The sequence below is a fragment of the Cupressus sempervirens genome, chromosome 1 (assembly GCF_028749045.1).
Source record: "Cupressus sempervirens isolate cs-2001-9-10 chromosome 1, ASM2874904v1, whole genome shotgun sequence".
NCBI lineage: Eukaryota > Viridiplantae > Streptophyta > Pinopsida > Cupressales > Cupressaceae > Cupressus > Cupressus sempervirens.
In genome coordinates, this window is record NC_143118.1 from 671,295,815 (window position 1) to 671,301,814 (window position 6,000).

Sequence of the window (6,000 nt, forward strand, 5' to 3'; positions counted from 1 at the left end):
AGACAGTGCATGCGAAAGGAATGTCAGTTGTTCACTATCACCATTAGTAATAGAGAGAAAGATTTAGAGGGAGAGCCATCCCTTGATGATTTTCCAATCTTGCAAAACTTTGCAGATGTGTTTCCTTCAAAGCTCCCTATTATGCCTCCACCTACAGTAGTATACTTTCACATAGATTTTGTGCCAAGAGCCAAGCCAGTATTGAGAGCATCATACAAGATGACTACTCATGAGCTCAGTGAACTAAAGACTTAGGTGGAGGAACTCTTAGAGAAAGGGCATATTTGACCTAGCATGTCACCTTGGGGTGCACTAGTGATCTTCGTAAAGAAGAAGGACAAATCACTTAGGTTGTGTATTGATTATCGATAGTTGAACAAAGTAACCATCAAGAACAGATATGCACTCCCTAGGATTGATGATCTCTTCAATTAGTTACAAGGTGCCCAAGTATTTTTAAAGATTGATCTGAAGGTGGGTTATCATCAGTTGAGGATTGTGGATAGTGATATCCCCAAGATTGCATTTTGTATGAAGTATGGTTACTATGAGTTCATCATGGTACTATTTGGCCTCATGAATGCTCCAGTTGAATTCATGAGCCTCATGAATGGAGTATTCCATACCTTTTTGGATAAGTTTGTGGTCATATTCCTTGAAGACATTCTAATTTATTCTTGAAATGAGAAGGATCATGAAGAGCACTTGAGACAAGTATTGGAAAAGTTGTGAGAGAATCAGTTGTATGGTAGCTTGTTGAAGTGTGCATTCTATAGAACTAAGATACATTATTTGGGTCATGTCATATCAGGTGATGGTGTCTTAGTAGACCCATCAAAGATTAGGGCCATCATGGACTAGCAAGATATTACTAACACTTTATTATGGGATTCTCTAGATTGTCACACCCAATCACATCTCTTCAAAAAAAGAGAAAGAAGTATGAGTGGACAGAGAAGTGTGATAGATATTTTCAAGAGCTCAAGAGAGCCCTCATGAGTGCACTAATCCTAGGAGTGCCAGATCCTTCTATGAATTTTATGGTGTGCACGAATGCATCTTTGGATGGTATAGGGGAATTCCTTATGTAGGATGGATGAAATATTTCCTTTGAGTCGAGAAAATTGAAGACTCGTGAACTCAATTACCCTACTGATGACCTAGAGCTTGTAGCAGTGGTTCATGCTTTAGTGCGGTGGTGACGCTTCCTTCTAGGTCATAGATTCGAGCTTCATTCCAACCACCAGAGCTTACAATACATATTTACACAACCAAACCTTAATGCTAGAAAAAGAAGGTGGATGGAGTTCCTTTGTGAGTATGATTTTGATATTCATTACATCAAAGAAAAGGAGAATGTGGTTACATATTCCTTGAGTAGAATGTTCCATGAGCTTTCATTTATGACTACTTGCGCTAACTTGAGAGAGAGGATCTTACAACACTTGCCAACAAATGAGCTTTATGCTAAAGTTAGTCAGATGGTTCTTTCTTAGAGAACCTTAGAAGGGAAATATTCAAAGTATTCCTTGGAGTTTGATGGAATTTTGCATCATAGAGGATGTATGCATGTACCTTCCATTGGGGGTTTGCACAAGCTCATTGTACTTGAGGCTCACAGAACACCTTATGCAGCACACCCTAGTGTTGAGAAGTTACATGCAAATCTAAGATAGTTGTTTCACTGGCCAGGCATTAGAGTACAGATTGCTAGCATTGTTGCGACATGCCTCAAGTATTAGAGGGTGAAGGGAGAGCACTGTCATCCCGGTGGACTTCTTTAGCCTCATAAGATTGTAAAGTAAAAATGGGATGCTATATGTATGTATTTTATTGTTGATCTCCCCATGTCATCTTGCCACCATGATGCCATTTTGATGACAATTGACATGTTGACCAAAGTTTCCCATTTCTCACCTGTGCATACTGCATATACAACATGAGACATAGCCCAGGCATTTTTGTAGGACATTGTCAAACTTCATGGCATTCCCCATAAGATCATCTCAGATAGGGACTCTCTATTCACCTCTTCCTTTTGGAGAGAGTTGTAGTTAGCATTAGGGACTAGACTCAATTTTAGTATAGTGTACCATCCTCAAACTGACAACTAGACCAAGTGAGTGAATTAGGTTTTGGAGGAAATGTTACGTTTCTATGTGATGGACCATCAAGTCAAATGGGAGGAATACTGACATCTTGTCAATTTTGTCTATGTCAATGGGCACCATTCCTCCATAGTTATGCTGCCTTATGAAGCCCTGTATGGAAGACTTTTCAAAATGTGCTTGATTTGGGATAGGAACAAGGATTGAGTATCTATTGGCCCTCAGTTAGTCAAAGAGATGGAACAATAAGTGACCCTAATTAGATAGCACCTAAGAGAGGCAAATGATAGGTAGAAGGAGTATGCTGATGTGAAGATGATAGATTAAGCATATCAGGTTCAAGATAGATTTTTCTTGAGGGTGAAACTACACAAGAGTCTAATTCAATGGTAAAAGGGCTCTAAGTTGGCACCTTATTGTGTTGGACCATTCGAGATCCTAGAGAGGATAGGACTAGTTGCATACTATCTAGCTTTGCCACCTATCCTCTCACACATCCACAATGTGTTTCACATTTCAGTGCTTAGAGGATACATTTATGATGAGTCTCACATTATAGATTTGAATGCCTTGCAGGTGGAGTTGGATGGGCAGTTAGTACTAGAGCCTCTCTGTATTACTTCCTAACAAACCCTAGCTCTTTGAAGTCAAGTGTTGGACCAGGTTAGCGTCCTATGGGATAGTTATGATGAGGTCAGAGCTTTGTGGGAGGATGCAACATGGATGTGATCTCAGCACCCATATCTTTTTTATGAACTCTAGGAGGAAGTTCATACATAGTGGGGGAGGATGTGAGACCTTGCCCCGATCCATCATAGCATAGTTGATATATTATTATTTTGATACTCATGACTCTATATGTTGAGACACTATCAGATACATTGAACATTGTTATGTTATCTTATATTGTGTGATGTTTTACTTTCAGATGTTTAATTATGTTATTTAATGTTTTATGAAGATGTATACTGATGAAGTAGTGTAGAAAGTGAATGCAGAATTAAGACTTTGATTATGAAATTTTAGTAGTTAAATATATGAACAAAAATGAGATAAATAACTAATTAGTTAAAAGATTTATGTTTTGAGTTATGTGATTATCCTGATGAGTCATATATATATATATATATATATATATATATATATATATATATATATATATATATATGTGCATGTGGTTTTCTTGGGCTACTGATGCGTGTAATGAGTTTGGAGGATATTTTAGCCTAGAAATCTAATAGAGAATTGAAACTGAACCCTATGTGCTATTTTTGGAAACCAAGGTTGAATCTAATCAAAGATGCGAACCCCATTGTTCATATTTTATTTGTATCATGAATTGAATTAATGTATCATTTTTTAATCTTTAAGTGTTAAATGTTTTGTAATAGTGATTTTATGGTGTCAGTTGACACTTGTGACTTATATTTGTATTTCATCTTGATAGTTAGGGTTACCCAAGTAACCTAAAGATCTAAGTTGGACTAGGTTAGTTACCCTTTTTGCTAATCAATTTATAATTGAGATTAATTACCCTAAATAGGATTAGTGATTGATTTTCATTTTTTAGGGTTGTTAGGAAGTTCAAAATTTTCTGGCATTCTGATAGGTCCCTAATTAGTCCTAGAGGAAAAAAATCATGAAAACTAAGTACCTAAGAGGTATAGATATGGGTTGGGGGCATTTTCCACCCCTCTAGCCCTTTTGTTGACTTTTATGGTCACCCAAATATCCCATTTTTTTTTTATTGCAAAAATTGAATGTTTCACCATGAGTTGAATTAGTTAAACTCCACCTTGAGGTTATCCTGATGACAAGTTGAGTTAGACTCTAGAACCTTTAGGCAAGTGAGGGAGTTATTTCATTTTGGAGATGGTTGAGTTAATATCCTATTTAGAGGCAAATTCAAGAGAGGAAGGGTGTTCACCCAACCTCTAGTTTTAGCGAGCAATTCAGGATTGAAAGAGAAGGAGAAGGAAGGAAAGCTCATCTCAAATTATTTAGTTGCCATAATCTTATTGTGAAGATAGGAATCCCTCGAGCTCATTTTTTTCATGTTGTGTTTCATGCTTAAGTAGTTTTTTTGCATTTGTATGTTCATTTGTTTGATGAATATGTTTGGGAGAGATTGAAATGAGTTTTTCTTAAATATTTTTTCTTAGCATTTTTCTTTGATTTTTGAATGGATTGTATGGATTGTATTGGTATTACTCACCTTTGAATAGGGCAGAAGTTTCCATGTATGGGAGGAGGTCTTTATTGGACTTCGATAGTGTAGAGTCTCTTCTTAGGATGAGGAGAGGGAGAGAGAGTAGGGTTTTATGGGCCCTACTCATTACCACAAACCATGTTTTGAGTTTTGTAATTTAAGAAATAGAAGAATAGAAGTTTTTGAGTTTATATCCCCGAAAGGGAAACTATTATGTTGTTGTGGCCGACATCTCCTATTGGAAAAATCCACCTTCTCCCTAGTTTGGTTCATTGATGAACCTATTGTACAAACCTGGATGGGAGTGAATGTTTGAATTTTTCTTCATCTTAAGATTGGCTATCTCCTACTTAGTTTTCATTCTCTCCATGATCACCTTGATGTGTTGCAAACTTCGTAATGGTTTTCATGTTGTGGAGCTAAGAAGGAAATTCATAATTGTTATTGAAATTCAAATATGTTGGGAGATTTCTCCTCGGGATAGTAATCCTATGTAGAAATGTTATTTTTAAACTTATTGTGGAAGTGGCTATGATGTCGAGTTTTCTTCCTTGTTCTTTCCTAGTAGAGCCTTTGAATTAGGTTGTAAAAACTAAATAAATGAGAAGTGGCTAGACCACATATATTGATAAAAAAATTGAGTAATATTCTTGCATATTTTTGGTATTTCAGTTTTTGCATATGTTTACTTGAAATTATATTAGATGATGTTTTTACCTTATTATGGCTTTGTATACTACGAAATTGTATTCACTTGATTAATATTAGTTGGATAAAATGATAGCACATAATTAAGCAATTTAAATTTTAATTATGTCAAGTAAATTTGAAGTTACATGAATGAAAATCACACACACATACACACACACACACACACCCCTTGGTTAAATGGTTGTGTTTTGGTCAAATTGAACATTTAGAAAAAGAATGTAATCTCATAATTTTCCTTCGAATGAAAATATTTTTGGCATTGAAAATCTATACTTCAACAAAAGATGGACTTGGGAAAAAAAAATCCCCTAGAGCAAATATGCTCTCTAGATTTTGTATGCGGAAAAAAATAATAATCTCCCTTTTCAATAGAGAATCTCAAAGATTTTTCAAATATCTTTTTGAACATATTTAATACTATATAATTAAGTAAAAAAGAAAAGAAAGCAAAAAAACCAAGATTATTATTAATACAAATTAACAAATATCTTATAAACCTATCCTATCAAATTCAAATTTACCAACTAAACTTTACAACATAAATGGTCACCTCCTTCCTCCTTTCTAGGCATTGACAAGGCCTTTGTGGGCTGGAGTAAGTACCCCACATGCCCCTATGTCATGTCTAACTTGCCTTTTTGGAAATGAATTAAAATTCTAGGCTAAAATTATAATGAAGTTTGACGAAAAAAAAAAAAAAAAACATTCCTTAATATCCTTCTTGAAGCTTGTGATTTTTTTCTTGCCTAGCGAACATATTTTTTTGACTTGGGACCATGTGCATACCCTTGGAATGAGTGGGGGTCATGGGAAAGCACCCAAGAAGGTCATATTATTTTTATTATTATTTAGCCTTAGTTTAGAATTAAAAGACTTTTTGTTTATGTTAAATTTAATTATAAGTTATTAGAAAAATTTAATTATAGCGTTAATTAATATTTTGGTCAATTGTAAATTATGTTTACTAGTGAG